The sequence below is a fragment of the Ixodes scapularis genome, unplaced genomic scaffold (assembly GCF_016920785.2).
Source record: "Ixodes scapularis isolate PalLabHiFi unplaced genomic scaffold, ASM1692078v2 PGA_scaffold6__148_contigs__length_123643588, whole genome shotgun sequence".
NCBI classification, from domain to species: Eukaryota; Metazoa; Arthropoda; class Arachnida; order Ixodida; family Ixodidae; genus Ixodes; species Ixodes scapularis.
Window position 1 is genome coordinate 71,640,854 of NW_024609881.1, and position 24,676 is coordinate 71,665,529.

At 47.9% G+C, this 24,676-nt stretch overlaps 1 pseudogene; it reads left to right on the forward strand.

Moving 5' to 3' along the window:
* LOC8032361 overlaps window positions 1-24,676 on the forward strand; it is a 42,027-nt pseudogene that overhangs the window by 10,514 nt on the left and 6,837 nt on the right.

Here is a 24,676-nt window from a genome sequence, read left to right on the forward strand (position 1 = left end):
TGTTCTTGCTTATTTCGCGCCTTTGATCCCAATAAATGCCGCCGTTGCAGTCGTCCCGCGGTGCTGTTGCTCACCCATTCGCCGTCGGCGTGCCTCAGCTTCGTTGTCTTTGCTAGCGGCGCACCGGCGAAGGCGGCCTTTGATCCAAATAAATGCCGCCGTTGCAGTCGTCCCGTGGTGTTGTTGCTTGCTCGATCGCCGTCGGCGTGTCTCAGCTTCGTCGTCTTTGCTATCGGCGCACCGGCGGAGGCGGTTGATCTGACACATCGCGTTCGGCTTTGGCTAGCAGACGGCGTTCGTAAAATGGCGTCAGCTGTTGCTGGCTTCACGCGGCGGTACCGTGCGTGCTTCTATTCATTCGGCGTTCGTTGCCATGGTGACGGCGAGGAAAGCAGACGAACTTTTTGATGCGGAAGAACGCTGCGGCGCAGCGATACCAGGCGCGTTCTAAGGCCCTTGCCGCGTGCTTTTCAATGGGCGGAAGGCGAACAAAAAGAGTTCGAAATAAGGACTTAACGCAGAAGGCTGCATTTCTCCAGCGCCTCATAATTTGACGAGCCTTGCACGAAAAGCATGTTTTTTTTGGCCATCCCGCGTCCTGTTTTTTTTATCCGGAACATGGGTCTAAAGTATCAAACTGCCAAACCAATTCTAATCACTGAATAACTTAATAACTTAATCTTTTTGTACTGCATTAACTGAAATAACCAATCAGCGCTGCCCCTAATTCTCCCCTTAGCCATCATTATCCAATCCAAAGCCAACTGGCCAGCCTGTCGCGCATGCGCACACGAGTCGAACCTCAATACAAGGTTCGTCGCATTTTCCATTAAAGGTTCGAAAAAGTCGAACCTGGTCGAACTCGAACCTCGGCCGGTTCGTGACACCCCTAATCAAAACGTGACGTGTAGCGACTGTTCAATTTGATATATAACCTGCAGTTCACTTTTGCAATGGATTACATTAGAGATACGAGGGCTTTCCTAAGGGCAGTAGAGAAAAATGATATATACGGATAAATCTTGCACAGTCTTTTCGTATTTATGCAAAATATGACAGTGGTCATCATCCTAATCGGTCACAGAAAATACAGCATTATATATAGGCCTTTGTTCGGAAGTGCTCTTTTTAGCCTCGACCGCAAGGAGCAAAAGCGAACAATAATCTCGAACCCAGACGCTCACGGGGAGGGGGGGCTGCGTCGGCCTGCGCCGCCGCTTCCCGTTGAGGGCTTCTTCGCTGGTGTGCCGACTGCCGTTTCGCCGGCATCGGTCCTATTTACCGCGGTATGTGAGTATAGTGCCCGTAATGGTGAGAGCCATGTGTCCATACGCCACTTTGCCGCTGTTGGTTTCCATCTAGTCGAGCCAGAAAACATCTCGCGACGAGTTGACCGCGCCGCGAGTGACGAAGAAGAAGCAAACATGGCGACGGTTTGTGCGATTGCTTCGGTGGCTCCGGTGTTGAGTGTCTTCAACGTCCTCGCGAGAAGGTTCCCCTGCCCTTCGAAGTTATTGCAAGCACCACAAAAGATGTGGAATCATCGTCTCAACTACAAATAAGCAGGCCTTCACGAGCAACAACGGTGCCGAGCAGGCGCTCGGCACAGTTGTGTTGGTTGTGTCGTCAGATGTTCAACAACGCCGAGGTATTTTCATTTATCCTTTGGAATGGCTTCAAGAGTGGGAAATTAATCTATTTCGCGAATTGTTAACGCCGAGGCGAGTGCCCTCCGTTGCAGTGCCGTCGTCGCGCAAAGTGCAGAGAAAACCGGGTGGCGATGGCGGCGGTGCTCTTTGATCTTGCGCCGTCGGGTTCATGAAGTCCGGAGTAAACGTACGTACGTGCGTCTGCTGGATCGGTGTTTTGGACTTCCTCAAAACTCTTTCTCACGCGCATTTTCCTTGTGAAGCTTAGTAGCTCATTACACCTCATGGTCGACTGCGCTCATTTGACTACGACGGACGAGCCTGCGTGATGTGAATTTCACTGCCTAAGATCCTTGGTGTGCTGTAACGAGGGCTAATAAAATATCACCGCGAACTTCTGAACAAACGAGTCGAAGTTTCGTCTGCTATCATAACTGATCGCCTGTCACAATATTAATCAGTAGCGTTCCTAGACTCCGCCCCCACAGGCACCGTGCTTCGTTGCCCGATAGTAAGTGTCTCCTGGTACCTCGTAGAATTCCAGCTCCCACTTCAAGTAAGTACCATCCTTTAGAACTGGCAATTAATAGTTTCGAACCCAGACGCTCGCAGTGTGTGTTTGTGTGTGTGTGTGTGTGTGTGTGGGGGGGGGGGGGACGCGTGCTAACATACTTGGAGCCCTCGTTTACGCCGCTTCGCAGCGGCAGACAAGGCGCCACATTACAAAAGAAAGCTAATCCGAGCTGATAATGTAACTAGACCCATTCGCTAGTCATTCGATGAAACGTCGTGGTCTCGTTTTCATTCGCTAAAACGGCGTTCGATCAAGTGAACGCCTCCCACTTATTTCGGCTCGGCAGAGCCGCGCTGCCGCAGAAAGGCAAGCAGATCGCGAAAATCGGTCTCAAACGTGCCACGAATGTAATGTCGTATACAAGAAGCCAACAATCAAGCATTTGAAAGCTACAAGAAAGCGGTAGCGAAATATTTACTACGCAATGAACCCGGACTGAAACGCGGATGTCAAGGGTCAGCAGACACCGAGAACATTGAAGACAAAAAAGGTTTTCTCTTGTTTTCTTGATCGAGATGGGTTCTCGAATGTTCAGGACATCTTATCTGTTGAAGAACGGGTCGCGGAGGCTTCTGGTGAAGACATCGTTCACGATGTGCCAGTGCATTCGGACAGCCTGCCGCATCCAGCTCCCCAAAGCAACGGCAACGCCGCCAACGCAGCCCCTCCTCCTGCCTGCCAGTTCTCTCCCCGTGGTGGCGCGAGCGTAGATGAACATGGCGGCGCCCTGGAATTGGCGCGGACACTGGTCTATAAGCTGGTGGTGTCGAATAGTCGTGTGTATAGGAATGTAGAGTGTCAATATCTGATGTTGTACCTTCTGCTGTTTGTGAACGCGTTGATGTATAATATTGTATGGTGTCTGTATGTCGCGTATATGTGAGTGTGGTGTGGAAATGCATGTCTGGCGATGCGCTCAAAGCAGACTGTTGGTTTCTTTCTTCTTAGTTTGAGCGCTGTCGGTTAGGTGGCGCGTGTCGCCGCCCAATTCAAGGAGTCGCGCGTTTATGTGTCTAGTTATTTGAGTGAAAAACATGGAGGCGCTCCATGGCTCCACGGAGCAGCCACATAAGGTTCGGTTCTCGGCCTCTCGTCCCAGTGGAATCAGTCCCACAGCCAGTTGAATGGGTGTTCCGTGCGGTGAATAGTGCGTGCACAGACGCGGTGGATGTTACCAGGGACCTGAAAGTGGATAACGAATGCTGACAGGTGAGCAGGAGCGTTGAACGATTGGAACCGACGCCGCTTCAATCGGTGATGCCTTGCCTCGCCACTGTCAACCGAAAACGCCGGATCACTTGCGGCAAGCACAGCAAGGAGACGCTCTGTTCAATAAAGACATCATTTCATTTGTCGCTATATGATTCCTTCTTTGAATGTTTTCTGGCCGCGAAGTAAATGCAGCCGGCCGCGCGGAAGCAGTCGCGGGCAAACCCCCTCGAATGCCCCCCCCCCCCCCCTCCCCCCCACACACACACACACGCACACACACATCGCCGCCCCTACTCGTAATAGGTGCGGTGCCGGTGCTTCGAGGCGCGTTTTGGAGTGCTTTAGTGCGCACGGAAGGCAGCGAACGGGCGTACGCACTTGAGCATCGTATTTTAGTGAAAAGCAGTCCAGCTCGCTAGGCCTTACTCGTATTGCTCCACTGCTGCTTGCCAGCCGCCATGTTGCTTTTGGGGGGTGCTCACTGTGACTACCTGTTGATTTAATGCCGTGTGACTACCCATGGTGTCGTTATTATTACTAAAGGGGTGTAGCGATATCTGTGACGGCTTCTGACTACACTACGACTACCCTTTTGTTGAGAGTGTAGTCCTTGAACACTTTCTGGAAGAGTCCTCGTTCGTAAAAAGGAAACGATGAATTTGTGACAGCCGTACAAAAGTGATATGACTAAAAACCGATGCCGCGTTTGACTACCCTATGTCATAGCCTCCTCTATATTAACAACTTCCTGGTAGAGAGGGAAAAAATCATATCTGTCTCAACGGGCAGGAGATGGAGAAAAGGCACCCCTTGAGGGATGTTTGGTTACTTTTTTTTTCTTTTTTTTTTTGGGGGGGGGGGGGGGGGGGGGATACGGCAAAAGCAACTCCATCTTAGAAGGACATTAAAGTGGTTTTTGAGATCCTCGTTCCTTCGTTATGACTCAATCTACGAGCTCTAAACATCCTAAAAAAACAAAATTACACTCATGCGCGGCCGATTTGCCTATTACAAAAAGCGATCAAAGTTCCCGAGACTTACCGTCGGCTCAGAACGACAAATGCTTGCTGAATATGGTAGCACGACGGACGGCGCCTGTGAGCCGCTCGAAAGCGATGGGTTCGCGCGTGGACGAGCGGAACTGGTCGGCCGCTCGTCGACACGGGAACCCGTCTTTCTCAAGCGTCTGAAAGGCGCCGTCAGGTGTTCCACCATATTCAGCAAGTTTTGGAGCGCCATATGTCGTTGTGCGGCGATGGTAAGTGTCGGGAACTTTGAACATTTTTTAATGCGCAAATCGGCGGCACATGAATGTATTTTGTTTTTTAGGACGCTTAGAACTTGCAGATTGAGCTGTGACAATAAAACGTCTCAAAAAGCATTCTAGTGCACCTTTGTCCTTCTGTAGGAGTCCCGAGGAACGTCAAGCAAATACTCCCACCTACCAACCCCTCTCCCGCGCAAGGTTTGTGAGAACGGCGAGGAGGGTGGACCGCCTTCCCCTGATTGGTCACTACGAAAATGCGGCGCTCTGCGGCCTCATCCGCGCCTTGCGGGAGGAGATCAATATATTGAACTTTCAGCTGGAATTGCGGAACCTGAGAAGTTTCACCGCTGATATCACAAGCGACGTCACTCCTATCTCCCGGACTTTTCCGGGAGACATTTTTCGAGCTGGTTTGGACCGGCCTTGAAAAGCGCGTAACTAGCGTGCGCCACCGCATTCCTCGGACGACGGAGGTAAACCCAAGAATCAAAGCTTATTCATGCAATGCATTCGAACAGCACAGCTGGAGGCAGTGCGGTGTTTGCGCGCTTTGGCTTCGGGGAGCAGTACCGCTGGCGCGGAGGTACGTTCTGGTAGAATGCAATAAAGACAAAGCGCGTCGAGCGTCATTTCGGAATACGATAAACTGTTGTCTGCTTTAAACGTTTATAAAATGTGGCTGACTTAGCAGTTTCTGATGGTGCCGAGAAGGTTCCTAACTGAAACCATAATATTCAATTCAATAATTAGGGATGTAATGACTCGAAAGCAGTTGAGAACCTATACTCAGTGAGAGGTTAAGAGTTCGAGGGAAGCTCCTTTCACCTCTCCACTTTAGCAGAGTAATTTCTGGAGAGGATGCAACCTCCTTTCCACCCTTCACTCTGCTAAAGTGGAAAGAGGTGAGAAGAGCTTTTCTTGAATTAGGCACGTAACCAAACAGGCCCCATGCCCAAAGGGGCATGGGGCCTGCACCCCCCCCCCCCCTCCTCCCTTCGAAATCTTCTATTTCGCTGGACTTCCTCTCCACCCTGGCTACGTGCCTGCCCTGAATACTTTGCATGTCACCGACCGTAATTAGGCCGAACAGTATGAATTTTTCTAAATATACCCTTTGGCCAGGGACCAATAGACTGAATGAAATCAGTGCCTTTTACAGGAACGATTTGGCCGGCATTCCGTGATACACCTTGTATAAGATAATGTTTTGCGGTTCATAGCAATGTCGCAATCACTGCATAAGCGTTCACCCTCATAATAAGTACTGCACGCTACTCCCGGAAATTACTACAAAAAACTTCTCCTAAAAAGAAAACGCTTTTTTTTTTTTGGAGACGTTGCACGAGTATTACGTTCCAGAAATCACGTCATTCACCTATGCAACACTTCGGTGCCTCAAGCATCAAGGTGTCAGCAGCCAGGCTGATTGGTTGCTTTCTTAGTCAATTCTGATTGGTTGCTTTTTTGGGCACTGAAAACGGCACGAATGAATAAACAAAGAAGAAGGAGTATGATTCCAGAATATTCAAGGCCTAAGATCAAAAGCAAATGAATTTATGCCAGAAGTAATAGTAGGCTTCTAAAAGATAACCAGATTAACAGAAATCTTGCCCGCTGATCGCATATCGGGTAATCGCATTTGGCCACCGAGACACAGCGTGCTAAGATACGACACTGACTATAATTTTACTGGTCAGGTATACACGTTTATACCGCGGTTTCTGTAGAAGATAAAAGCGCTAAATGGCGACAGACACCGCAGAGCGCAACCTTAAACTAAAGTTCACAAACTAAAGTTCGCGGCTCATATACATTCTAATATCATGCGTATGATTAATTTCGTTTTAACAGGAGTAAACTGTCAGTGCATTTTTCGTGCAAAAGTTAGGGGGTTCCGTACGCAAAAACTGCAAGACTACGTCGTGGATGGCAGAGAGTGATAATGCGTTTTCACTCTTCCCATCGTCTTGGCATTTTCGCGTAATTATTGCCCTCGTTTTTCGCTGGAGTTCAAGATTTGGAGGACGACGGCGTTGCCTTCGCACAACCAAATCATCTAAGGCAAAGCGCGCTTATAAGCTTTGTATCAATTTTTTCTAAAAAAAAACACGTTAATGTGAAAGGGGGGTAGGGTTTACAGTGCACTTTTTTCATGCGCTCACGGGAGATACAATGTGGTTACAAAGAATATATCAAGAATTTCGATAACAAAGTTGAATGGAAGGCTCCTGTCGTTCGATTAAATACACTTTCCTGCAGGTTTGTCGTCTATAAGCTTCCCAAGATGAAGAAGATAAAGACTACTGACAGCTATTATGTAACTCCGGACGGTGAAGAGATTGCCTACTTTGACTCCACCATGAACCAAAGCCACAGCCCTCGCTGGAAGCAGTCACGTCAGAGCATCTACGACGAAGACAACCCCGTGGCTTACACCCTCAGTCCCCTGTTTCAGAGGAGTAAACCAACGGTCAGTACAGTTCATCGAAACGACTCCTGTTTTAGTGACTCCATTTTACACTCAGAAAATATTTAAACCGCGTTCTCGTTTAAATAATGATTGTTTCGTATATCCATATACTCTTCACGCGTGTTATTTGGCTCGGGGCACTCGTAGACCCTATTACTCAGTGGCGACAGCAATAAATTTACTCTAATAAAATTACGGTAATGCAGTTAATTTTAGAGTACTGGATAATGTGATCCATTAATTCTTGGTTTAGGTATGGTGCCTGGAACGAGTCACTGATTGGTGTGTTTAGCGCGCCTAAAAAAAGTGGTCCCTCGATTTCCGCCGGATGACGTCATACAAGTGTCATGCTGTCGCCGGTCGCGATCCTGGTGGCGTCCCAGTATCGGTGGTGTTTGTAGCAGATGCCTGATCTGCTCCAAGTCGCTCTCAAGTGTGGCGGTCCACGGAAGATTCGGCAGCCAGAAGTTGGGACGCCATGACAACAGCGACGCTCGTGTTCGGTTGTGCTACTCGCAGCCTTCTCGTTAGCATTTCTGCGACCAGCCGCCAGGATCGCGACATGCAACAGCATGACACTTCCGCTTCTGTGACGCCATTCGTTGCCACTTTGGGACCACTTTTGATGTATGGGCGCGGAATAGGAGGCTAAACACACCCGTCGAAGACGGGCTCCAGGCACCATGGTTTAGGTAAGATAGTGATGTGATGATTTACCCAAGTGGGCAGTAATGGTAATAAAATACTGAATTGCTTTTCTTGGTTTCGGTTATGTTTTAGCGCGCATAGAAAACTGGGGCAATTAAAGAAAACAGCTCGAATAAGACTAGAAGGAGAAATAAAAATTACAGGAGGGCACTTAAAGGGATACTTCAACAAAATTTGAAATATGCCCGTCGTGTTCAGAAATAGGCTGAATGTGATCCACAATATCCGTAAATGACAATCGCACGTTTTATTTTGAGCCAGATGGCTGTATTTTTCGTTATAAATGGCCCACTCTGGCAAACGCTCGAAGAACAGCCAGCGGAAAGCACGTACGTCACATCCGGCGCAATCGTGACGAAGTCTGTCTTGGAATAAGCAAATCTCCGGCAAGGCTGTCGTCGCCAGGATGCCCTCGCCGTTCCAAACCACAAAGCTGCCTTTGTGGAAATTTTGAGTGACGGGTTAATCTTCTGTAATCTTCTAGAGGGAGAATAGCGACTACTGGGACTCCGAAAAAAGAGTCTCGTTGAGTGGGGAGTTCCTCCCTCCCCTCTTCCTTCTGCTGGCCGCCGTAGAGCTGTCGGGATGACGTCAGGTTCAAATCATTTATAGGCTCCTTCCACTGACGTCACATCGCATACTTTTGAACATCAGGTAAAAGGAGGAGAGGGAAGCTGCTTTTGTAAGAATTTTGAGTGATAGGTTAATCTTCTGTAATCTTCTGGGAGGAGAATAGCGACGCCTGGTGCAAATCCGGGAGGCACAAAGGAGAATCCTGATAAGAGGAGAACTCCTTCTCCCCTTTTTCTCTGGAGGTCATCGGAAATGACGTCATCTGCAAGCCACGTATAGTTCTAGACGAGACAGTTGTCGTCACTACCTGTCCAGGTTCCTAGGCGGGCATTAGAACGAGGCTTTAGAGACATCCACCAGGTGCTCTTTGCTAATCGGTTAAGTTCTCTTAAATTCCATTTTCGTGTCTTTTTTAACAAGATATTAGTGTGTCCAATGTGATACTGCTCCTTTGAACACGTATAGACCACAAAAACAAGCGTCGAAATTTCGTTGCCTCACCTCTTTAAGACTGCGTATGTGTAGGAATGCAAAAGCATTCGTATATGTAGCGTATTTTCACAATCTGCGCGTCCCGCTGTCATCTGCAGAGGCCGACCGGGCATTCTCTGCGGACGCAGTCCGGCCGGGCTCTAGGGAGCGGCGGGTGTGCGCTGCTGGGGCGGCGCGCGGGCGCAGCGCCAGGAGTGTGGTGTGGCGTTCCTTGGGACTATGCGACGTGCGGGCCGCGTCGCAGCCATTTTAAGAGCCGTTCCGCAAAGGGAATTTCTCTGCCGTTTTTCGGGGTTACGCACGATGCCGACTCCGCTCCAAGGGACAGTTAATGCTTTCGCATTGAAACACAAAATGCCTTAGAAAACATATATGTGGCTCATGGACACCCCTTGTAGGATAGAAGGCACTTAGGTCGTTGGAAGCATGTAATACTTCGAGGAGTACTCAAACACAAAAAGTCTAATGCTAAAAGCAAAAAAAAAAAAAGAAAAAAGAGAAGAAGGAACAGGAATTTAAGCACGTAACCTTCGTTCCCGAAACAGCTCTGGCTCTTTCAGGAACGAATGTCCCGAAACATCGAATGCGCTTCGTATCTCGAATATTAGAAACAAGCTCCGCATTCTCTTCACGAAACGTGTTCTCCGGTTTAATTTGTAGCGAGAAAAGATTAATGGTCCTCATTTTAATAAAGGTATAAAAAAGAATATGTCATTACTGTTCTGAAATAATTTCTAAATGTGCTTATTCGCTTTTCCTTTGTGAAAAATCGTAGTGTAAATTATTTACATTTCTCTCGTATTACTAAGAGTAAGTACATATGTAATTGAATTTTTTTTTAAATAACGTAATTTGGCCACTTCCTTTGCCACTACGTTCAGACCTTGTGAAGAGCATGACTTCTGGGAATGTTTTACCTATTATTTGTTAAGTCTCCCCGTAGCATAAATGCGAACCAGACAAAAGCGCGAATCATATGACATTCCGCGTTCCATTGAGGCAGAGCTGACAACAGCTCCTTTCTGGCTTTTCACTGGCGAAAAAATCTCCGTGGAAACGACACATGGACCTTGATTTTCTCACTATATCTAACTTTTTTTGTGTAACCTCAATCCAAGGCATAAATCACGCGCCCTGAACCCCATGCATCTTGGATTGCCCGCTAACATACGACAAGCAACCGCAAATAAGCCTAGGGACGATGTTGTGTAACGCCTCACATTTAATCCTAGCTTTTGGTTTAATCAAAAGACACTACGGCGTGCATGAGTTAATACTTTCTTACAGCTTAAATCCAGACGAAGCCGACGCTATAAGGCAGCATGTAAAGCGCAAGTCACTAGTCCTTGTTTATTATTGGTTCAGTGATAATAGAGCACGTACAAAAACACGAACAACGCTGGTAGTAACGTTGGCTCTCACGCGCCTTATCGTCCCTTATGTCTGACCAAGTGACCTCGGGGCAAGCTATGTACAGGGTGTCCGCCCAAAATAATATAGAAGTGTTTTTGTTGTTTTTTTGTACCGCAAAAATAAACTATGCATCACCGGAAGCTCATTATCAGCCAAATTTGGGCCTAGCGGTACGAACCAGATGTCAAAGTTTTAAAACTAACTGTTATCACAATCAAAATGAGGGTATTTTCTGAAACTTTCAATGCGAAAATGAAACGCGTCTTCGCCCGTTTTCGGTAACCGGCGCCATTGAGTTCCATGTGTGATGAGAGCTTCATCGGTCGCCATTTTCCCATTGAAAATTAAAAAAAAAATCGGTTATAGCATTTCAATAAATAGCGGTTGGTTCCTAAATTTTGTCATCTGCTTCGAACCGCAGGGCTACATTTGGGTGGAGAAAAAGCGTTCTGTAAGCGTAACTTATTTTTGCGAAAAAAAAAAGTTGTGCAAATTTTTTGTGGGGAACACCCTGTATACAGCATGTATTAAGGCTGTTCCCATTTTAGGCGGTCCGAAATATCGGTTTTCAAAGTATCGCGCTCAGATTTACTACCGAGGTGTGGCTATGATGGTGGGAGCCAAAAGATAAACTTACCGCGTTAAAAACAAAAAAACAAAACAAAAACGGTTTGGGGAAATGTACTGGGGCATTCGCAGTCCATGCATGCCGTCTGAGCAAAGCTGCCGACAGATGTCGGAAGCGTCGAAGGCGCCTAGGCGCCCATCTGAGCAGACGACTTCGCGAAATGTTTGACTACTCTTTATCATGAGGCCTGCGCTCTTTGTAATTTGCAAATTTCAAAGTGTTATATATATATATATATATATATATATATATATATATATATTTTTTTTTAGTTAACTAAGTAGAAGAATAGATATGTTAATATCCCAAAGCTCCGCCCCCTTTTTTTTTGTACAGAGATGATTAAATGAGGCGCCGCATTCTCTTGAAATTTATGTTGCCCCAGGCTCGGCGGCGCTTAGATAACGCCGAACTCCGTTATTCCATCGTCTTCGCATGCCGCCATAAATCGCCAAAACAGATTTTCCTTTTTTGAACGAGGCATGCTTATCCGTCGATAATGTTATTCTTAACTTCCACCACCTAGACGCACTTTTATAATAAATCGCAGCACCACATTTTAAGAAGCCGAATTTTGCGGGCACTTTAAAGTAGGTGCGACGTTAGTGTACATGCTGTAGATTGGTTACAACTAAAAGCAAGCACGCGTAAAATTTGCTGAAGTTTTTGCACATTTTTTATTCATACTTCATACTTAGCTGTGAGTACCGAGTATCGATCATTTTAAAGCACTACATGTTTTAATACCAATGAATAATGGAAGTTTTAATTCTTATGCTTATGTAAACAAAAAAATGTAGGACGATAAAAATACGATATGTTTTAAGTTCATTTTATTCTTGACGTAGGACATCGCGTACGTGACCTACAACGACCAGGTTCCCGAAGGATTCAGTGGCACGAAGGGTGGCCATTCAAAAGGTGAAAAATACACAAGGTTGCTTAACGTTTGCAATTTTGCTCACTGAATTCTCCGAATTTTCACTCATTTCTTTGTGTTAAACAGTCTTCTTTTATACTTCTTAGGTAAGCCTCTTGTATTTTAGTTGTGAGTTTTAGTATTCTGTGCAAGCAAGCATTGTGTATTTGCGTTAGCGTTGCGTGTTTAACATTGTGCCTGCGCGGAGAAGCCCAAACTGCGATCTTGAATCGGCGCGTGGCGACGAAGCGCGTGCGCCCCGTCGAGGACGCAACGCTAACTAAAACGCTCAGAACTTGTGCATAGCCTTCTACATACTCACAAAGCCTGCCAGATCTTAACGAGAAGCGGCCGCCGAAATGGAAAGGTGGAGCGGCAGACAACGGACGAGGGGAGAGCCACGTGACTGGCGCCCCGCTGCGGCGAGACGCCGAAACACACTTCTCCCGAGCGAACAAGTGTGTTTCGGGTCATCGCCGCTGCAAAAGGTGTGCGCTGACGTCCAGGTTCTTCGAGAAATGACTCTTTAGAAGTTCTGTGCTACCAGATACTCGCAATCCAAATCTGCAATTGGGCACTCTATGGCTCCGTCGTTTAATTTCCAGGCCTTGTGAGTAAAGAGAAGGTTGTGATTAGCGTCACCCGTACACTACTAAAACTAATGTACCCGGAACGCGTGTTCATCAAGAGTGTTTGGTGTCCTGTTCCTCCCGTGCGTCGAAAGCTGGTCCCGAGGTGGCAACAAATGGCGTCACAGAAGCCGGAATGTCATGCTGTCCGATGTCGCGATCCTGGTGGTTGTCTGTATACAAGTTCCGACAAAGAGCACGAGCAAACGCGAGTGTCTTTGTCGTCGCAGCGTCCCAACTCCCGGCTGCCGAAGCTTCCCTGAATTGTCAAGCTGAGGAGAGATCTGCAGCAGAACAGGCGTCGGCCACACCCACCAACGCGGCTGTTACACCGCCAGGATCGCGGCCGGCGACAGCATGACACTCCCATGACGTCATAAGGCTGAAATCGAGGGACCACTTTTTTCAGCGCTGTGAACACACCAGTTGGAAACGTCTTGCACGTACCGTACTAAAACTCTTTATTGTTTAGTCTATTGCGTGGTAATTTTTACGAGAATAGTATTTTATTCGACGACCAATGCTTTGACACCCACTTGTACAATACTCGTGAAATTCGTAGTGTGATCAACTGTTAAATATAACGCGCCAGTCGGCTGTGATATCAGTTTTAAGGTTCTTATTTTAGCTACCACTCGTGCAACGATTTTAGCGTTGAAAGAAATGGCAGCTTGTGTTCTTTAAGTTGTTTATTCATGCACAAGTGCCCAAAAACGCGTCACCTTGCCCCGAAAAACTGCTCCTCCGGTGCGTAATCGCAAAGACCAACGTGAAAAAACCTGTCCCTCCCGCTGCTACACTCGCCGTCATCCCTGTAGCGAACCGTCTTTTGTGTCGATCGCTCGCCGCGACCTTCGACGATTCTAATTCTTTGAAAGTCGATAATCGCGGAGGAAGCGGCTGGGGCCACTGAAGAGAGAACCCAAGGGGAAACCACGTGATCATCGTACGTCACTCGAAAGGTGACGTGGAGACTTGTGCGGCACTTTGACCTTCGATTTGTTTTATTTTTTTACGTAAAAAGTAGCGCTCGCAAGAAAATATGGTTTTCTCTTTCTCGTTCTATGGGTGACACTGATTAATATCCGCAGTTGATTGGCCAAGGTCTGAAAATCGTTGCACCGCCCCTTTAAGGGCTCATCGTTTTCGGGTAAAACCCGATATTTGCTTACATTTATACCTCAAACATGTTTTTTTTTTATTTCACAGCAGAGTTGTTAAGGACTAGTTTCCCCAGGATCATGTCCCCCGCAAAAAAATGAAGACACCGAACTCTGGACACCTTCCGCCATCTATGAGCGACGGCGGCAAGCCACGCATCTGGTTGCCGCCGTCGCTCATAGATGGCGGCAGCCTTTCCACTCTAGCTTTCCGACTGGCCTGCCAGTACTTTCCATTGCACCAGCTCCGCTGGTCTTCCTTCTTCATCAGGGTGGAAAGGCTGAAAGTTGATTTTTTTTTAGAGCGCAGCTCTTAGGGGCCCGTTTCCAGCTTGAGCGGCGTCGGCGTCGCCGTCGCCGTCGGCGTAACCGCGCGGTGCATTATGGGAAATGTCCCATAATGCACCGTGCGAGCCCCCCACCGGGGTCACGTGACCTCGTGGGGGGCACGTGACCCCCCGAGGTCACGTGACCCCCCGAAGTCACGTGACTCCCCTGAAGTCACGTGACTCCCTGAGGTCACGTGACCTCGAGGGGGTCACGTGACCCCCCGATGTCACGTGACCCCCGCCGATGTCGCGTGACCCCCGATGACGTCATCGTCATCATCACTGATGACGTCATTAGTGACGTCACTGATGACGTCACCGGCATCCACATCGTCATCGTCATCATCACCGATGACGTCACCGGCATCCGCATCGTCATCATCACTGATGACGTTACCGACATCCGCATCGTCATCGTCATCATCACTGATGACGTCATCAGTGACGTCACTGATGTCGTCACCGGCATCCGCATCGTCATCGTCATCATCACTGATGACGTCATCAGTGACGTCACTGATGACGTCACCGACATTCGCATCGTCATCGTCATCATGACTGGTGAAGTCATCAGTGACATCACTAATGACGTCATCGGTATCCGCATCGTCATCGTCCCTGATGACGTCATCAGTGACGTCAGTGATGACATCTTCGGCATTGGGGGGTCACGTGGGGGGTCACGTGACCCCCCCTGGTTAGTTGAACCCCCCCCCCCCAGTACCCTTCCCTCCTCCTCCTCAAGAGCTGCGCTCTAATTCGGCGTTACATGGAGTTGTAAGCGGCTTCCAATTTTTAATCTGATTAATTTAGATATTTTTTTTTGAATTCGAAGCAAAACGTTAGACATTTTCACGTTTTTATTTTGGCGAATTGAGGAGCTTATAAACAAAATTTATTGAAATCGTGCATGACAGAACCAGTGTAAAAAATATTCGAAAAATACTTTCTGGGGAAAAGGAAGACAGTTAAAACTCCTTACGTGTAGGAATGCGAAAGCATTCCTATATGCAGCGCATTCCTACAAGCAGCGCGCCACGTCTTCCTACCACACACGGCGCTCCGGCGCTGACATCGCGCTTCCCCACAGCGCACAGTGCGACGATGCATCTGCGTTTTAGTACTTTTCTTAGTGTTTTATTTCTGAGCTTTGACTTTAAGCGTCCCGCCGGCTTACGTGACAAAGTCCCTGCGTTGCTGTGCTTTTGGCCAATGTGATTTTAACTGCCGTTTTGCTGCTACAGACGTTTACAGACAATGCGGGCTTCGCTCCATAAAACGAATAATACTTCCGCATTAAAAAAAAGAGTTACAGGAGGACGCTTAAGACTGTTTACGTGTAGGAGTGCGAAACCATTTCCACACTCAACGCATTCCTAAAAGCCGCGCGCCACGTCTTCACTTCGCACACTGCCGCTCCGGCTTCCCCCTTCCCCCTTCCCAAAGCGCCGCCAGCAGTTCGGCTGTCTCCTTAGCAACATGATGCCGTTGCTATGGAGCCAAATGCGCTCCAGCGGTGACGTCACACTCCCCCCTGCTGAGGCACGGCGAACCCCGCGGGCTTCACGGCTTCCGAGATAATGCATCTGTGTTGCTGTGCTTTTCTTTGTCTTTTATTTCTGAGGCGCGTCCTCTTTGACCTTGAGCGCCCCGACGGCTTCCGTCACGAAGCATCTGCGTTGCTCTGCATTTGGCCAATCAGACTTCAACCGCTGTTTCGCTAATACAGACGGTTACAGGCAACTCCGGCTTCACTCCACTGAACCGTTAATGCTTTCGCATTAAAATATTTATTCCGGTGAAAGCAATTTAAATAATAGAGCGCTGCCCCAGACTACCAGTGTCTCGCTGTCGTTGCTCTGCGTTGCAAACGGAAGCTTGGATGTCGATCAAACGTTCCCTAAGTTAAGTCTGAAGACTGGACAGGTCTACTATAGGGACGGAAATGCTGCGCATGCAGGTGATCATGTACGCCAACAAAATTTCATTGCAACTTGAAACGATCAAGTAAGCTCATATATCACATCTTAATCTGATTATATGGATAGTAATGAGTTTATGTGTAAATAAAACATTCCTTGTCCTAAAACCGATCAATACTTTTATCGTCAATTATAGTTATGGGTTTTTGTATATCCTCTAATGAACTAAATTAAGCACTTTTCCTCGACAAAATACTCAAAAACATTTTTTTACCGTTTGCAGTATCAGTGTGCCTCCCATGGGTATTCATTTTGTATTTGAAATAACTAATAATGAGACAGGAAATATTTATATCAGGCAGCCATTAAAGAAGACACATCCAGTGATAAAAAAAGTCTTTCTTCTTCGACCAAGTTTCCCTGCTTTTACCACGGTCTTGGATTTTCTACATCATGATAACCATCCACCAGCTCGCCTGCGCACTCACTGTTTTTTATAAATTTCTAGCGGAAGAGATTTAATTCGGGTAAGTAAAATGAAAATGTTATTTATTCGGTTAAAATATATCCTAACTTTTTTTTTTTGTCCTGACCACAAAAAAATAAAACACGTTTATTTAAACTTAGAAAGAAATCCTGCTAAGAACACAACCAATTAAATAAGGGGGAAAATTTCCGACAATTTCACTTTCCTATGTCTCAAAAAAATGTCTCAGTTCATCACGAAGATGATATAGAGCCAAAAAGCTTTCCCTGGCATACACCATAAAATAATAATAATAATAGTAATAATAATAATAATAATAAACTAGCTTGAAAATGTGCACGCTCAGAACTGCATCCGACTTTATGCATCCTATAAAACCGAACGAAGGGAGAAAAACGTTACGTCAGGCGAACACCCTGACAATACACACACGAAAAGAAATGCAATAAAGATGCTCGCATGGAAGCATTTAGGGAAATGATACAATTAGTTCCGCAGCACTGAAGGGCATGGCACAATTACAAAAGTAGAGTTTTCTGAATGTACTGAGAGTAACAGTCACTTCTGATGACAAAACTGGGCAAAAAAGCTATACTGATTGACTGATCGAGCTTCGTGTATCTTGCCGCCTCATGCTTCTGTACTCCGGCACAATTGAGTGACTTAACAAATAAATGCAGCCTAGTGGCAACATGAAATGCCATCACTTCAGCAGTTTATGCTTTGGGGTTACCAGCACATTCAATATTTTGGACGAGCGGTTTCCGCCAAGGGCACCCGACGGCCGCTAGTGCGAGAGGAAGCAACCGATGCAGCCGTTTTTTCCTCCAGTATTCAACTGCGGCGCCGCAGGCGGCCGCCCGCCTTTTTAGGCACAGCGCCTCCCATTGACATTCGCCCTTATGCCATCACTCCCACTTCTACAACACTATAACGTCGTGGCGTGTGTTGGTGTATAATTTCATGCATTTCTCCGCAAAATTTGGTGGGAAACTATATACCAGTGCATAGGTCTTGTGACGTCATCACGTAACATCAATTATCTCGCCTAATTTAGCTAGGAAACGGAAACACTTTGCCCTCTGAGTGAGGCGGAAGAGTCGATGTCATGCGACGACGTTAGGATACCTTACACAGATTCAGTTTCACCACTATATTTGTCAGAAACATTGATGTCAGATGTCCTGACGTCAGGTTAGCTTAGCTATATACCAATTTAGTTTTTGTGTATATGTCACATGACGTCAATCTTTCTGAGAGATTTAGCGGGAAACAAAATTGGCCTGTAGGTCTCGGGGCATCAGGTCACGTGACATCAATTTTCCCCAAAACTTAGCAGGCAAACTGAGTTGCCGTTTAGGTTACGTGATGCCAATTTTCAATCTAAATTTCGATAAAGCATTTCACACTTGAAAATAGGAAGCATCACGAAAACAAATGAGCGTTTTGGGGTATGAGAAACCACCTCGAATCGTTTGTTTCTTTTTTTTGAGCAGGAATACTAATGGTTGGAAAAGGTAGGACTGTCTGGCTGCAGCACTGTGTGCCGAGGTTCCCCAGGCGGCTGCACAAACGGTATAAATATCCTACGAGTGGCCGAGAGAACGCCCAGCTTTTTCTCTGTATCACCGTCCCTACCAAAAACACTTCCGAAGTTATTGGTAAGTGTCGCATCAGTTAAATGAAATCTATTTAACGAGAAATACAAAAACCTTTGATCGTTCGTGCAGAATGTAATATAAAGTGTCAGCCAAAAGAGAGAGTTGTTTAGTGAGCCGCAAAACTATCTTTCAGTCGCCGAAGGCATAGATCCCTTACAAATGTAATGCTAGCGATGAGATAAACGCAAGAGTCACAAAACTCCTTGTTTTCAAAATAACACGTGGTAGTCAAAATGCGAAACTTTTTTTCGACGACAAAACACCTTTCCAGAGCAGAAGCAGACGAAGCGCGTCTTCGATTCGCTTTTCAAAAGGTGCCCCTGGCAACCATGGCTCGAGCCAACTGGACTCTTGCGCTGAAGATTTAAAGTGTGGCGCCGTCTCTTTAGGTAGCACAAGCTCACCAGATTGGGCTTCGCACTACCCTCGTGTTGGGTAGCACAAGCTCGCCTGTTTTGGCACCATAGGGCTTCGGATAACGACTTCATCGGCGAGCTTTTTTTCTTCCTTGTAGTCACCACCACCACTAGGGTACGCCTCTTCTAAATCTGGGTGGTGACGTCACATTACCTGGCGTCACAACGATTTGGTCAACATTACTAGAGTAGATCAGTTGTAAAAAAAATTGGGTTGTGTGTGTGTTTATACAGCCTAGAACTTGGTCTGCCTCACAGGGGCGACGAGTCTCCCAGCTGTAGATGAGAAATTTAGCCAGTGCGGTACAGCCGCTAGCCTGGGGTCTTTAACGTGCACCACGCAGTAGTGATACACGACCGCACGCCGGTACGATGCTCATCCAGATCGAAACGGGCAGGGGTGGGGCTCGAACCCAGGATCCCTGGGTTCTGCAGCGCGAGCTTTCGCTCCACGTGCTCCGAGCTGTTGTGCGCTAGACCACTCGGCCACCGATCCCCCCTAGATCAGTTGTAAAACTCCCGTTCACCGCGTTTAATCCGCTTCAGTCCGCGTGCTGTCGCTTGAAGCGCCTGCTCAATTTTCTTTGCAAAACTGTGTGTTGCATAGAGTGTAACAAATCTAGACGCTGAGCTTCAAAACATAAGATCCTACGCTATATGGTCGAAGTTATGGGGAACGAAATAGATAAGTACGTGCATTTTTTCCCATTAATATGGAAAACTAAAATTATGAGCGACTTTTGGGAAAAACGAGGTATCCAAATTAACGAGACATCATTGTATGCCATAAAAGACACTGCAGTCACCATAGCAGCCACCCTCAAAACGGTCATGCATCGAACGACGGGACGTAGGTCTTGGTGGAAGTGGATACTGCTTTGGAAGCATCGTCTATGGGCAGTTTCGGAACTGAGGTAATCTAGTAACGTTGGGTTTGATTTATTTTTTTTTTTTTTTACTTTGGGGCGCTTAAAACGTCGCCTCCCGATTCCAGCTCTTGGCGTCTTAGCTTTAACCTGTGCTTTGGTGGCGTCTTGATTTTTTATGTTTTCGGGGATCCCGTTTAACACCGTTCGAGACACAAGTTTGTACTGCCCTGGGCAAAGCAGGAGGCATATAGCACCAAAACAAAATGCGTACCCTTTCCTCCACTTGCGAGCTTATTTTTGAACCCACGCAGCGTCGCCTAGTTTGCGTTCGCGTAGCCACCAGAGTGTCCCTGACACGTTGGCAGCGTCTCACAATCGGCGCGATGCGGAGAGCAGGTTCGTCTGCTTCTTTTGCAGGGGTTGTGGTGACGTCAGAGCACCAAGCTATGACTGTTTCTGAATGAAAGATAGTGGATAAACCTCAAGGCAGCTTGCTTTGAGGTCTACTCACTATGCTTCATTTAGAGCCAATCAAAGCTCGGCGTCGTTCTGACGTCACCGCAACCCCTGTGCAAGAAGCAGACGACTTCCTCCGCGCATAGGCCTCCTGCGTTGCCCAGGGGGCGCTGCGAAAAGGAACTCGTTAAGATTTGTTTTGGGTAGTACCATAGCCTCCTTACTCACAAAAGCCTGGCAGTTCGACGACGGAGCCATAGAGTGCCCGGTCGCAGATTTGGAGCGCGAGGATCTGGTAGCAAAGAGCATTTCTCGGGGAACGTGGTTTTCAGCGCACAGCTTTGGCAGCGGCGAGGACCCGAAACATGGTTTTCAAACCCTGCGACCGAGAAAAGAAGGGGTAGCGCAAGGAGCGCGAGGAGCACGAGTGGACATTCCATCGCTCGGGAGGAGTGTGTTTCGGCGTGTCACCGCAGCGGGGCGCCCGTCAACTGGCTCTTCTCTCATCCGTTGTTCCGTTGTCTGCCGCTCTACCTTTTTCAATTTTAGCGGCCGCGTCTCACGGCGATCTGTTAGGCCTTGTCAGTATAGAGGAGGCTATGGTTGTAACTTGAGCACCTTAAACTGGCACACATTGTGGGATTCGACTTGCCTTACTGCACCACGAGGTCTATCCCACTCCGCAGCTCGTTGCTGAGGACTGCTTCGGCCGGGTCCGTCCGGAGGCTGCCGTGGTCTCCGAGGAGAGGAATCACTCCGAAACAAAAAAATACCGAAGAAGCGGGTTTATTTGGCTCCTGTGCTACCACGCTGCTGCGCCCGTCGGCAGAACTAATAAATGAAAGGAACGGTAAAGTGTCGGCGCTGTCGTATTAGATTCACCTGGAGGGGACCCCCGCTGCCGTACTAGGCAGATTCGTGGGACGAAGGGGAAGCACAAAAAGAAAGAGGCTCACGACGAGAGCTTCCTCCAAAACGAGAGTCACGGCCGCCGTTCGCGGGCTGCTTATCTAGCCAGCGGAAAAATGGACGCGCCCGGGGTAGATGGTGTGGCTTATTCCGCAGATGGGCCGCGTACACAATCATTTCCCAAGGGTGCGCCGGAGGCAAGTTCACCCAAAAGGGCGAGGGAACACACGCCCTCTTCGAGGAACGTGACCTTGCCCCCGTATCCGGGATGACGTCGCCATAACGCTCCCACGGCCTGCGTGTGCTAGGCCTAGATAGGGAGACGGGGAACACGCGGTTCCAACACTCCTCGGTAGGACTAAAAACCAAATTTGCCTATCAAGTCTCACAAAAATAAAAGAGGGAAAAAAAAAAAAAAAACTACCGTGTCCGGTACTGACCCTTACATGCTGGGGTTGACAAATAAATACATCTATGACGTTCCCGGCGTTGAAGTCGCTCGCTCACCGTGGCGTAGTTTCCTTGGTGCACGTAGTTCGCAGGGCCTTCGGGACTTGTCACGGGGAGGTCGGGAAGAGCCGGTCCCTGGTCAGAGCGGTGTCCGTCGCTGCGCGGGTCGCGAAGTCGAAGGGCGGGCGGAGCCCCGCGCAGTTGTCGGCCCCGCCCTTACAAAAACGGGTCTCAACATTCTTTTTAATTTTTTTAGACTTCTTATTGACTTCCCGCGATCCTACTGAATTCCTTTATAAACGCACTTTGTTTTGACTATTGTCAAAAAACTTCCAAAAGAAAAAATAATGAATTTTTTGTAGACTTATTATAAAAAAATTAAAAAGAACTTGTAAAGACGTTTTTCTGTAGGTTATTTTCTAAAAAAATTCAAAAGGAAAAATAATAGATTTTTTTGGTAGACTTATTTATAAAAAATTAAAAAGCAGTTGTAACGACGTTTTCTTGTAGATTATTTTCTAAAAAATAAAAAGAAACCTTATTGATAATATTTATTTATTTTACTTTACAAAAAGAGACATTTCTTATTATTTTATTTGGTCTGCGGTCGTGTGCGGGGTCCAATATGACGGATGTTTTTTTTTATTTTTTTTTTACTTTTTATTGAAAATGTGTTGACTTCTTGTTCACTCTGATTACTTTCTTTTCACTGACTTCCTGTTGACATGGTCAAAAGAAAGTTTGTTGATTTTGTGTTGAAACTTTTTTTTTTATTATTTTCTTCTGCCTGAGTCAAAAGAAAAGCTATTGACTTTCTATTAACTCTACGTTGGATCTTTTTCTGTTGACTTCCTGTTGAAAGTGTTATCAGAAATACTGCAGACGTTCGTGTTTAAATTATTCAGTTGACTTTCTGTAGCCAGTGTCAAAAGAAAAGCTACAGACTTTCTGTTCACTTTTTATTGAACAAAATACATCTTGACTAAATGTCAAAAGTCACTAAGTTTCTCAATAGTCTCTGAAAAGTTGAGAACCGTAGGGAGGAGCTTCCGTTCTCCTGCCTCCAGCGCGAGCCTTCTATCCTTGACAACTCCTCGACGTCTCGCGCCCCTCGAGCTCGACTGCGCAGTCAAAGCACGACAGAAGGCATGGGGCGCGTGCTGGAGGCCAGGCGTTCAAAAAACACGCCAAGCCGTTCTCACTTTGTAAATGACTATCGTGGCATTATTGATCCTATTCAACTAGTAAAGAAGAGCAAAATAACTATTTTAAAGTGGAGCAACCGCCTTGACTGGCTTCGTCCTGAGTGGTGCTATGCAGAGAAGCGATAGCATTTGTTATATGAGCCGTTTTTGTGGATGTTGTTTTAGCGACTACACGAAATTATTATTAGTTGTACCAATGCCTTTTAGTAACAGATAGAGTCCACGAACTTCGAAACACTGTCTTCCCTTTGACAGACTTTCGGGAAGGCGACCGGAGACTTGGAAACTTAGTAAGTGCTGAGGTGGTCACCGGCCAAATGATTACCTTCAATATGTAGGCTATATAAGGCTCTGGTGCTGTCAACAGAACTGTGTTTCTGGTGTTGAGTGCTTGATGGTGTTTGTGTTTGTTTACATTGCTCCTTTGTGAGATGTGTATGTACCAAAAAGACGCTATTTCCTAACGAAATTCAAAAATATATTTAAAAAATTGAGTGTTTTTTTAACGTTAATCTGCGGTTCCGTCAAAAGGAATTCAACAAAATATTGCCGCGCGCAAGGCTGAGAAAGAAACGCTCGGTCACGGTCCTCCAGAAAGTTCCCGTTTATTCATGTACCGCACGTAACTTCTATCATTTATCCCTGCTTTTGTTTTCTAGAAAGTACGTGTTCATTCTCGCCCCGATCACGCGACGCTCGAACCGCTTTCGCCGAATCTTCGAGATAGCGGCGCACTCTAGATAAGAGGCCGCCGGCGACCTTGTCGAGTCAGTCTCGCCCTAGCGCTCGATTCTGCTGACACGCCGACTTCGACGCCCGCGACGCTCTGCTTTCTTCTGTCTCCTTCTTTATTTTTTTGGCACAAGTTCGCCACATTAAACGTTTATTTATTCCTGTTTATTTCTTGTTTATTAGTCACCACCCGTGACATTTTGGTGGAGGTGCGGGGTACCGCATGTTCGTGCAGCGCAGCCCCCCGAGTTCCCGCACTGCAAGTCCGAACCCAAGCTCCCGAGGACCCAACGAAGACCAGATCGAGACTCGATCAAGTCGCCGAACCCAAGGGCTACACCCGGAATACGGACCTTTACCACCCAGGACCAGGCAGCCGACGATGGCCAACCAGTCGCAGACCCCCGCCGCTCCTGCCGTCGTCTACCTACCCGTCGCTCTTCGGACACCGGCTCCATTCCACGGCGAGCAGTACGAAGACGTCGAAGACTGGATTGACCAGTATGAACGCGTTGCCCGCCACAATTGCTGGACAGACGAGCAGCGCCTACACAATGTCTATTTTTCGCTTGAGGGGACTGCCAAGCACTGGTACGAGAATCATGAGTCCTCCCTGACGTCGTGGGACATTTTCAAGAACGATCTCAAGGCTACCTTCATCAACCACCACCGCCGAGAGAGAGCCGAGGACCTACTGCGAACCAGAACCCAGGGCCCCAACGAGAGTGTCACCGGCTTCGTAGAGGACGTCCTGCGCCTGAGCGCCCGCGCTGACCCTCGGGCTACAGAGGAGAAGAAGCTACGAATCCTCATGCGGGGCGTGAGAGAAAACATCTTTGGTGGCCTTGTCCGCAGCCCTCCGACAACTGTCGAAGATTTTGTCGCCGAGGCAACGAACGTCGAGCGTGCCCTGCAAGCCCGAGCCAGCCACTACCAGAGGCTACCCGGCGTCAGCGCGGTTCCGCCGTCCGCTTGCGACCTTGGGTCCAGCATCCCAAGCATTCGCGAGATCATTCGCGACGTCGTCCGGGAGGAGCTGCGAAGGCTACTACCCGCCGCGGACCGACCAGCTTCGCTCTCCATTGCTGAGGTCGTGCGGGAAGAGGTGCAGAGAGCCATTCAACCAGAGGCTCCCATCAGCGCAGCAGTCTCAAAAGAACCCGCGCTAACTTACGCCGCAGTGGCCCGACGGCCACCGCCTCCTCCTCGCGCCTATGTCGCGCCGCCCCGACGCCAGTCTCCTGCGCCGCAGCACGACCGACGCCACGACGACCAGCCCCAGTACGCCAGCCAGGAGCCCCGTGCACCCCGGAAGACCGATGTGTGGCGAACGCCCGACCGACGCCCTCTGTGCTTCCACTGCGGGGAGGCAGACCACTCCTACCGCCGATGCCCATACCGTCGACTCGGGCTGCGCGGATTCCACCCAAGCGACCCGCGTCCCCGGTATGGTGAACGCGCTCGGGAGATCGACGAGTACCTGCGACGACCCCAGTCCCCCGAGCCTGCGTCCCGCCGAGAGTTCCGGTCGCCGTCACCGCGACGT